Source organism: Dermacentor silvarum, chromosome 6, assembly GCF_013339745.2.
Source record: "Dermacentor silvarum isolate Dsil-2018 chromosome 6, BIME_Dsil_1.4, whole genome shotgun sequence".
Lineage (NCBI taxonomy): Eukaryota > Metazoa > Arthropoda > Arachnida > Ixodida > Ixodidae > Dermacentor > Dermacentor silvarum.
Genome location: NC_051159.1, coordinates 12671489 through 12683547, shown reverse-complemented (window position 1 = coordinate 12683547; position 12059 = coordinate 12671489).

Below are 12059 nucleotides of genomic sequence, written 5' to 3'. Positions count from 1 at the left end.
CTACGCTAAAAAATCGGGTGTCGGTTTTTCCTCTCCCGCGAGAGCCTGAGACTCTACCGGTCTACGTGGTTGCTTGTCGCCACAAACTGATTACAATTCCGGTAGGTCTGTACCAGTGGCGTAGCCAGAAATTTTGTTCGGGGGGGGCTGAGGTTGCAGCGCGGCCTCCTCCTTATAGAATTTGTCGAGGGATCAAATACATGAATAATAAATGCATTGCCAATGCCATTGTATATTAGATGCTGCAAATGAATTATTGAACGCTACGCACTGTCAAGTAAAATATGTATTTTTTCATAAAAGAATATATTCGTATGTCTTAAAAATTCTAGCAGAAATAACTGATGTCAATGCGGCTGCGTTTTTTTTTCGTCTATTTAATAAGGAAAGAAAATATCACACGGACATTAGAACTATATGAGTTCGAAACCAGCAAAGCAATGTATACAGCTGATATGAATAACGTAAAGGCCATCTATTGAATAAGTTGAGGACAAATATTTTGATGAATCTTCGTCATTCAAGAACCTTGTTTACATTTTTGCACATATGCAACGGCCAGGAAAAAACCTCAATGACGCTGTCCCTCGTTGCAATAGATTGCGCAGGAGCAGCTGTTATCGGTCGTGTATTGTAATTACACCGAGATTATACTCGCAACAGTGAGTGCAAATAAAAAGTAGGAGAGAGAGAGAGAAGTCATAAGGGAAAGGCAGGGAGGTTAAACATGCTGAGCCCGGTAGGCTACCCTGCACTGGGGAAGGGGTAGAAGGGATTGAAAGAGAAGGAAGAGAGAAGTTCACAGTTCGCACGTTTCATATTTACAGTTAAGCGTTCATCGCTGAGTTTCGTCACAGGCGGTCATACACTTGTGCACTTCAAAAAACACAGCAGCGTCTTTATAGCCCTGCACATAGCAGACGCACGAGGCCACATGCCCAAGATATTTTCCTCCGTAAGAAACCTGTCGTCTAAGTGCCCCAAAGCCGTCCGAAGGGCAATCCTCTCATCTTCGTATCTGTGGCAGTTACATAAAAGTAGGAGTTCTGCAAAATATACATTAGAAATGCGAAGATAGAATGGAATATACAAATGCGAAGATACAACTCGCTAAGGGCAAAAAAGAGTCGCTAGGAACAAAGTTCACTGCTTGTATACACAACACCTCGCAACAAAATACTTAAATGCACGTCTAAGTCTCCAATAAATCTACGTATTTAAGCAAACGTCACTGTATATTATGCGTCAAACAAGACAAATAAACACGTTGCGGAGTCAGAGATAGTAAACTTTGCGCACAGAAAGACAGATGATCTAGGCAACAACAAAACTATGATCGCAGACATCATGATAGGTACTCGGGCCATGCAGCGGTCGCGACAGCACCATACAGTTAGAATAATAGAGGAATAATGCAGAAATCAGTACGAAATTGTGTAATTTAACTGCCTGCACAGCCGCAACAATTATTCTGCACCCAAAATTAAAGGAGGGTTTTGCTTCGTTTCAAAAAAGAAATAAAAGCAGGTAGCTAAAAAGGAAAGAAAAGGACAAGCGAAAGACACATATGATACGGCAAGTTACTACCCAATATCCAAGTGTATTTTTCGCAAACGCATCGTGGGCCGGGCTTTCAATGAGCAAGGTCGGTCAAATTGGTTATTGATGTCCTCGTAATTTTCGTATTCGCATGATAATTTTGATCATGATGCTAACTGCTAGAATAAACGGCTAAAATTTCTGCGGTTTTAAAAGCTAACGAACGTTAGCTTTTACGTTTTCATAATTACGAGCTTATGGACCTGAAGGAATAGAGCTTTTTAGTTGCATTGATTTTTGCTGCTTCGCTATCTAAAGGACAAACTTCTCTCGGCGGGGAAGTTGAGCGAAGTGGTCAATGATTTCGGACACGTTAATGCCCACGTCTTTGTGGGTGTATAGAAGCACCAGTCTAACCATGCGTTTCACAGACATTATGGAGCGCAAGTAGTTTTTTAGTAAACTCTTGTAAAAAAATATTCTCTCTGCGCTGGCAGTGGTCACTAGAAGGGTGACTGGAATCTGGAACAGTTTGTACACATTTACATAGAACCTGCAGTTGCAATGAGAGATGGGCATCTATTCCGGTGCTAAAACCTAAAACACTCCCTCGATGTCGTTGGCATCCTTGTTTAGGTACTTTGCACAAACAGTAGGCTGTTCGATTCCGGCGATGTCCGTCGTTTCGTCAGCAAGTACGGAGAAGCAGCCTGCTTATGCAACTAGGCATTCTTTGATAATTTCGCCCCAAATTTCTATAATTTGGTTTTGTGCATCTGGGCTTAAATACGAGGCATTACTGGGGAAACTTTCCAAATGGTTCTTCAGATATGTATCTCCACAATCAGCTCGCATGCGAAGAAGCGCTCTGAAAATACCTGTATTTTCAGGGGGGCCTATGCTTGAATCCATAGGGCCACTGTCCCTCTGGCCAACGAGAGCCAGACCTTGTAGGCCGCAAAAAAGAATTTCCTCAATAATAGGCCATTTCCTTTCTCCTGTTTTCTCAAATTTTACTTTGCCTGCCCTGGTCCAGCTGATCGATAACATTGGGCACGCGTCCTGAAAATGTTTGGAGAAAATTATCAGCTGCTAGCTCACAGTCACGGTAATATTTAGTATTTTCGTGTGTGTGGAAGATTGCGAGCGCGTGCTTTCATTTCTGGAACGGCTTGGACATGAGGGCTCCAGTGCACGCATGTTGGTCCAAGTTTATAACAGCATTAACCCCATAAAGTTCCAGAATTGAAAATCTTTTGAAGCACGCCTTTGGAAATGTCAGTGCACCTTTCGCGTCAAAAGTTTATGAGAACTTTACACCCATAAAATTTGGAATTAAATCCATGCGCTCCGTAGATTCCGCGACCGCTGCGAGATGCCGCAACGCGCCCGCTCGCTATCGAAAAGCCCTTGAAAGTTTGTGCTCGGATGGGGCTCCTTGCGTTACGTGACCCCAGGTGCCACGAAATCAACCACAGGTGCCACGAAATCCAGCCCGAGTTCGCAATGTTCGTGCCGAAATGTCTTTCGAGCGTGAAAAAGACATTGTAGACAGAATGCAGAATGATTGAACATAGCTCGCCTACACGAACATGTCGCAGCCTATGACACTAAGACACCTGAAAAATGGAGAATTCTGCACTCAAGAACGAATTATGATCAACAAATGCTTCGACATACACTTCCAACTTCACCTCAGTAACCTCGCCTTACGAGAAATAGACCTTCTGTCCTTATGCAGCCTGCACAACTACTTTCAGTCAAACTAATCCTTGTTGTTTAATGAGTTTGTTCATATGCAATACTGTATGACTCCCCCCCCCCCCCACCCCCCCCTTTATTTGCTTAGTTTATGCTTCACTGAATATAGTGCTATGTTATGTTTTTTTTTTCCTATTTTTTCTTGTTTTCCTATAATAAGACTTTGTTTATGTAATCTATAATGCTCATGTATAAATTCAATATTTCCTTGTTAATGCAGACTACTTGTTTTTCTAATTGTTAAAGTGTATTACTGCCTGTCTCGTATACACATTTTTTTTTAATTGACACCTTCCCATCTGTTTACTCGCATGTGAGCGCCCGACGCCCTCTGTTGCCTTTGATGGGTTTTTGGGCTGGTCAAGTTGCCTGCGTGCAACTTTTTATCCAGAACCCCACCATGTAATTCTTTTCATGGGAAGTAAATTACTATTATTATTATTATTATTATTATTATTATTATTATTATTATTATTATTATTATTATTATTATTATTATTATTATTATTCCCGGCGTCGGTGGTAGTTTTGGTCGGCGGTGCATGCCGGCACGAAAAAATTTCGGGGGGGGCTGAAGCCCCATCAGCCCCCCCCCCCCCCCCCCTGGCTACGCGCCTGGTCTGTACGTCTCAATTACTCCCACAAAATTATGAGGTCTGCCTTTAGTAGCTGGTTCAGATCTATGCTGAAATCTGCTTTCTGCTGAGACACGCTGCAACCACAGTATCATTATAGAAAGTTGTATACACTATATCGGTTTGAGTAAGTCTAGGATAAATTATTCGATGACTCAAGCGCAAAGTCAGGCACTCACCCTGCACCACGAAATCATGATGCGCTGCCTGCATCCAGCCGCTCGCAAACTAGTTGGTGGTTGGCGTCGGCTGCAGGTTCCATCTCCGCTGTCATCCAGTCGCTCCCGAACCAGCTGATGGTGACTGGCATTGCTGCAGGCTGATATTGAATTTGCTGTTGTCATCCAATTGCTGGCGAACCAGGTGTTGGCGACTGGTGTTGGCTGAATGGTCGATCTCACCGCGGCCATACAGTTTGTTGAGAGTCGGGTAGCGTTTAGGCCGGTGATCCTTTAAGCCACAGGGATGAGTACGTTCGGGAGTAAGAGCGCGAGAAAACGGCTTTATTCTACATGTTTACGGTGGTTACAGATGTGCAAGCCTAATCCATGGGGGAGCACATCGAATGTCAGCTCACTACATGTCTGAGCACATATCAGAACACATCAGGACACACCCACTGAACCAAATGTGTCCGCGTATAAAGCAGTCGTCTTCCCTAGTTCCCTGCACAAGGGAATTCGATGGCCTTGATGCGGCCAATCAGAGGGGTCGTATTGTCCACAGAACTCCGCCTCTGATACCCAACCTTCGAAGCAAGGACGGCGCAATCTGGAAACTTCACACTCCTTCAACGAAAGCCGTCGACTTGATTTCTTGCTCCCCGTGACGGTTCTCTTGCCTGGGTCAGGAGAGTGATCTTCGTGCTGGTCCCCGCTTCCTCGAAGGGTGGCTGTTGTGGTCGCTTCTACGTGAGCTTCTTTGTCATCGCGTCACAGACGGTTTCGGGCCGCGTCGCCAGGTATGCAGCCGCTGATGAAAGGGGCTGCCTCGATGGAAACAACCATAGAATGCGTCCTGCTGATTCGGGACGCAACAGCGTACATGGCATTTTTATGCTTAATCATACTTAATAATTCATAAGTAGCCCAATATTTACAAGCTTAAGAAGTTTAAAAATTTTTTTCAATAAAAAATGTTTGCGCTATATCGTTTTAAAAGTAGTGATGAAAGCGGAGTTTGCAATTTCACCGTTGTTCGAATTCAAAACATTGTTTTGCAACATTGCTGCAAACTAACGGAGTTGCGAAAATCTTCTAGAGAATGTGGTGTTATATGTTGGATATAGCAAACTGGTGTGCTCTTTTTTAATAAACGGCAGGTGCTGCTAATTATCATCAAAACACGTAAATGGTCACTAATATTTGTATGAATAACATTCGCTATTACGTCATCAAAGTAAGTGTTTGTTAGAGTGACTGTATAGGCTCCCTTTGGCAGCCAGAGTTGCGCCAAGGTACGCCATCTTGGGTTCCAAAGTTGTGCGGGAATACCACTCTCCGCACGCGTAGGAGCCGCGCTCACGTGGCACTGGCAGTAACGCTTTTTTGCTTTCTTTATATTCTTTATCGTGCTGTGAGTAAAGCCCGATTGCTCACCTCACGTTTACGAGCCTGGAGTTTACGCTTACGAGCTTTAAACGTATGCAATCATTGCTTAAAATACAGCGTGTGACGAACATGCACACTTTCGATCGCGATCGAGCCAGATCGGGATAGAATTGTCGGTCGTCACTGGCTCCTTCGCACTAATTGCGGAAGGAGGCCAATCGCGGTCGAGAAATTTCACCCGGATCGGGCTGGATAGCGATCGAAAGTGGCCGTGTGACACCAGTAGTATAGGCGTGCATGCATGCAAACACGGCCCGCGACAGCTGAAAATGTGAATGCGCGATTCAACAGCTCTATCGCATCCAACATTCCTTGTGTTCAGTGTATAAAAGCTTAATTCAGGTCAACGACGCGAGCAATTGCATGCACTCTTAAATTCTTTTCACTGCACTGGACCACTATGTTGATTCTTAAGTATAGCTTCCTTCTCGCGTTTTACACATTACCGACAAATTTTTATGTGTTACGGGTCTCATCTAGCCGACACACGTTTAAAGTTGCTCTGTTTGCATTGAATTGTGCAACATCTGCAGTGCCGTGTTTAGATTAAAAAACAAACCATGCCTTTATTTCTTGCTTGTTGAACCCGCTACAATCTGTATATCACTTTGACAGTAGCATACGAATAACAGGTTTAGTGAAGCGATGACATAGCCATTTTCCAAGGCTAAGTTAAACGTCACGGTGGTTTCTAAGAATTTTTGTAGACATGCTGAGATTCCAGCTGATAACGCGAATTAGAATGGCCACCAATGTTTGTTAATGCTACACCGCTGTTGTAAATTGCCAACGAGCCAAGCAATAAGCTGCATTTTATTGCACTTTCTGGTTCGCAACGCAGCGACGTGAACTAAACAAAAGCAAAAGCAGACTAACGATGCAGAGTCCTCGAAAGCTAACTAAACATTGATACGCAATGCAGCGACAACCATCCCTATCACGATGAAGAGTGAATCAGACCGGCAAAACGGCAACACTAGATAATATAACGTTGCTAACTGTTACCGTTACCCTGATAATATTTTAATGACCTTCCAGTATGCGCTCGTAAACAAAGCAATTTTCACGCTTCATCCGAAAGTGCAAATGGTACAACCACGAAAACAAACACTTGTCCTAGACCCGCGCACAGAGAGAACCTCGATACAGGCGGTAATATCTATATGAATACAAGAACGACATTTATATGAAGTGAAGGACAGTTACATCGCATATTCAAGGTCTTTTTAGAATCCGCCTGTCATGGCCCATAGGCAGCAGCCACTGGACTCGGCGGCGTATAGCAGATTTCAAATCAAATCAAAAATCAAATCAAACTTTATTTTGTCCACAAGTGTGTGTGTTGTGGAACACGAGGGCTCGAGAAAAAGTGGATTTATCCACTTGAGAAGCCTCGAGCCCCCATTTTACATGGCATACAGCGAGAGCGTGGAAGTAATTATACACTACTGATATAATACAATACTTATGCTAACACAATTTTACAATACAAAAAGACGAAAGAAGGGAAAAAAAGTAAAACTTGAAACTCGTTGAACAGAATCTATACTTTTTGCAAAAGAGAAAGAGCATCAATCCTTGGCGACAAAGAAAGCTTTGATTGCACTGTTCCCAGTTGTCTCTAAATTGATTTCATAGTGATGGAGTTCATTTAACAACTTTGGTAGCGTATGACGAAGCATTTGGTTTGTTAGCATAATGCGTGAAAAAGGTATTTTCCATATATCATCATTGCGTGAATTATATGACCTTGTGAGTGGTGTCAACTCAGAAAATGTACGAAGTAGTCCGTCTGTATCGTGCTTGTACTTTCTGGCTAGATTTAATGGATACAAATTGTGTACGGTCGTAATGTTATATTTGATAAACAGGGCTTTTGTGTGCGCAGTTTTTTCCACACATGCAATATGGCGAAGTGCTTTATTTTGTAATACAAACAGGTGGTTCAGGTTTGTTAACGTTGTTGTGCCCCAGACTAGACAGCAATAATTTAAGTGAGAAAGAAATAGTGCATTATAAATATGAAGCTTGACAGCTGTTGGCAAGTGGAATTTGAATTTTGCCAGAATTCCTACTACCTTTGCTACCTGTGTAACAACATGATTTATATGAATGTCCCATGACAGATGCTTTTGAAAAAATACACCAAGTGATTTTACTGAGTCAACAATCTCTATACGTGAGTTTCCTAAAGTAAGATTCAAAGTGGGTGCTACAGGTGATTGTCGGGTGTGAAGATAATAGCTTTTGTTTTGGCTGTGTTGATTTCAAGGGAATTGATTACGCTCCACTTGTGTAAATCGCACAGAGCTATGTTAACGTTATTTTGAAGAGTTTCGTAAGAAATGCTGAGAAAGAAAATAGTTGTATCATCTGCATAGGTTATGTACTTCGCTGCATATTTAATTTGTGAAATGTCATTTATATAGAAGTTAAATAATAGTGGTCCAAGTATGCTTCCTTGAGGTACACCTCAGGTAATTGCCTTGTGCCGAGATAAATTGCCTTGAATACAAACACATTGCATTCTATGTTGCAGGTAAGACGTTATAAGAGCGAGCGGTGTGCCTCTAATTCCATATAATTCAAGTTTTTTAGTAAGTGTTAAGTGGTTCAGGCGGTCAAATGCCCTAGAAAAATCAATGTATATGCCAGCTATTAGACTTTTTTCATGTAATGCTTTTAAAATGATTTCTTTTTGCATGACAAAGACAAGTTCTGTTGATCTCCCTTTTCTGAATCCAAATTTCGCTCGTGGCACTGCGAAAAATGCCTTACTATGCTCGGTGCGGTTGCGACAGTTTGGCATGCAACACCCCGTCATGCTGCAAGCACTGTCAATGCATCATGTGCATTGGTTCTACAATTCACCCGAAAATACACTTGTGATCACACTTGTCTCGACCAGCAGCATCGAAGAAACACCAGAAAGAATAATAACAGCGCCGATGTCAATTGCGCTTGGCCTGGCGGAACGCGCTTAGTTCAAGCGAGTTCGCGGAGTTCAAGCGAGTTCGCGACTTGCTGATTCTTCAAAGTCGAATTGGTAAGACGATGACTAAGGATTATAAACAGGGATAAGGTGCCTCAGAAAGGCTGGCCAGCCTTTCTGAGGCACCTTATCCCTGTTTATAATCCTTATTCCTCGTGTGCTACTCCATTAGTCAGCCATCTTTTTTAAATTTAAGACGATGACTGGTTAGATAAGATAATTCGTCACGCGGCTGGAATATGGCACTGCGTCCATCCATGATTGCACGCATGTTCTCAACCGGCCGCCTATACCAGAAGCGTATTACGCCGCACCATGGAGACACGAGAAGCTTTCTTTCTCCATTTACTCCATCCATGCCCTGCATGCGCTCACGACCGGTCGTGGCTGCGCTTCGGCTATAGTGTACTATAATACGGTAGAGTGGTACGAGCATGCTTTGCAGTAAGGCGCCTAACGTGGAAATATACTGTGGCGGCGCTGCGATAGAAGCGGACTGAGCCGCATCAAGGTCGCGCTGTTGGAAACTGCTGCTATACTGCTCGACAGGGTCATTTGTACTACTTCGCGCGCTGGTATTTGTGTTAAGACCGCTCAAATGGTGTTCACAATTGCACAAGACATGTATTTGTGCTTTAAGAATAAATTCCTTTCATTCTCTTCTTCATTAATTTTTTTAATGCCGCTCGGTGACCTTTTTCGGTCTCGGGCCGGGTTCGGGCCGGGTTCGGGCCGGTTTCGAGCCGGGCTCGGGTCGGCCTCAGACCTAAGGTGAAGGGGTGGCGGGCCGGGCCGGGCGGGTAACGTAGATTATTTCCGGGCCCGGGCCGGACCCGGGTCTCGCCGTAAAACTTTTGGTCGCGCTCGGGCGGGCAGCGCAACGTAAAAACGGGCCCGGGCTGAAAAAACCGGCCCGTGCAGTGTCCTATAACACAAAATATCAGGACCCACTTTATGGCTGTACATGTGATTACAAACTGTCACTCTTTTGTTTTAAGTAACGGCCGTTCGCTGGTGGCACCGCGTTTCTCTATAATGTACTGGCCCAGCAGAACCATGTTGGTTAAGAATGACTTGACGAAGTATAGAAGCTGCATGGTTCCACAGATCCTGCAGTTTTCTGTCTGAATAAACATGCTCTGGGAAACAATGCACACGTGTACAAATAAATATTGATTGTAAAATTACGAAAACGCCAACAGCAATGCCGTGTACTGACGGTAACGAGAAACCAACGTTTGCCATTCGCTCACAGTCGGAAAACTTATTTTCTGCTATTTAGCGAATGTCCTTAATTTTTTCAATGACCTTGAGCAACTTGCTTCCTGCAAAACACCAGGGAAACAATTCAGTATTAAATGCGAAGCATTTCTCGGCGAACATTTGCTACTTTCACAGTATCTATCTATTTATCTATCTATCTGTCTATCTGTCTATCTATATATCTTTCTATGTATCTATCTATCTATCTATCCTCCTAGGTCTTTGTGCTCTCATGGTCGTTTCGTTAACATGGTATGTACCAAAATTGGCATACTATGACAAGAGCATATGACGAACATAAATGATATGTCATGACATCAATGTCATGAAATGCGTGTCATGTAGCTTATGAAAGAGCCGCCTACGTCTTGGTGCTCTCATGGTCGTTTCGTTAACTTGGTAGGCTCCCCGCAGACTGCTTCGCATAACATCGATTCCCACAGGGCGTGGAATATGCCGGCTTTTTTTCACTGTACTTTGCAAAATCACAAGTGTTCGGGGCATATCCACTTGGGTACATGACGTTCTATTTTTAGTATGTCGTTAGGCGTAAAACAAGGGCTTTCTGAAGGCTATGTCAGCAGAATGCGTCAAATGGCCTTCTTTTCCGCATGCAGAGTGCCTTCTTTGCATTCATCCACATATTACTTGGCCCAGGCAATGGGTTGGCTGCTGGCCTGTCATCCTAACGAAAGAAAATGAAAACCAAGAGGATTGTTTGAACGTTTTCTTGTATGACGTGCTATTTTCATCCATAACTCAGAAACTTGCATCTGGTAAATGGTCGTTTTTTATTTGTTTACAGACCTTAACTTTTGTGTAAAAAGAAAGCACGACGGACGTTAGAAATGGGAAAGTGTTTTTAAAAGAAGGGAGTAGCTCCCAAATAATATCTTAACGCTAAACAACTTACCACAGTTATGAGAGAAAACTTCGCATGGTTTCCTCTCACATACTTATCGATGTTCTGGAAATCCATGTTGGCATTACACATCTGACTAATTATGCCTTTGACTTTGGAGTTCGTGGCGTGGCTATCCGAACATAAAATACCACTCAGCTGCAAGGAGCCAGCTGCAGCCATTGTACCTCTACATAATACCAGAAATACGGCATAATAAGAAATGCTGGAAGATTCTCTTAAGCTTATGGTCCCATTTTCATTATTCTTGCTTTATTTACTTATTGTGTTGTTTGCCGAATTATATCGTAATAGCAACAAAACTCGTAAGGAACCATTTTGCAAATAATAAGCTATCACACTTCTTTAGCCGAAGCATGCCGTCTAGCATTTCCATATCTTGCAATGCCTTCTGCCGCTGCTGCTGGAGTTTGTGTGAATACGACAACACTGCCGCCGCTGCTGCTGCATGTTTAATTAGAGCTGCTGTATGCATTTCTTTTTCCCTGACTAATAATAATACTACTACTAATAGTAATAAATTACCAACGGTAACAACTATACTTGTATACTGCCACGGTGATATTGCGCTCTTGCCACGCACGAAAGAAAGTGAGAAGACAAATACCATGAAGGAGAAAACGCCTTAAGTACAATTCACATAGTAATTTTACTTTGACCGAGAACTTCAGTTCCTGCAGGCGCCATAGCTGGTGCCAGACCTATTGATGTGCTTGCGCACATTACACTCGGCACTGCATGAACCTAAAAGGCCCATGAAACCAGAAACATTTACCAGAGTACAAAATATGTGGCATAATAAAATTCCCACATTTATTCATGAGCACGAGGCTGCCTAGACAACGTGCTTAAAATTGGGCGACAAAGCTTGTTTTAAAAGCTGCCGCCATTAACAAGTCAAATTGCGGAGATTTTTGTCCTAAAACAACACACGGTACATCAGCCGCGCTACACTTATGGGTCCCGATTTATTTGACCGCCAGGAGTCCTTTAAAAGCGTGGATTGCTGGGTTAGTTGGTTCACGTTTTAAGCGAAAAAGTAACCAGCGAAAACTAAGACGCAGGACCAAAAGGAGGCGCACACACACGGAATTTGTTAACTTGCGCCTAAATCTCAACAAGCGTTTTTTTTTTTTTTTTTTGCATTCCATCTCCACCTGAATACGGCGCACCGAGGCCGTGAGTTGATCCCGAAGTCTCATCTTCAACAACAGAATACCCTTGCCACTGCGCAAACGCGGTGGGTCAGGATACCTGTTGTTTTATCAACCCGTGCTACTGCAGTATTTCAGAAAAAAAATAAGGAGTAAAGAAGCAGCCGAGGAGTCAAATATATG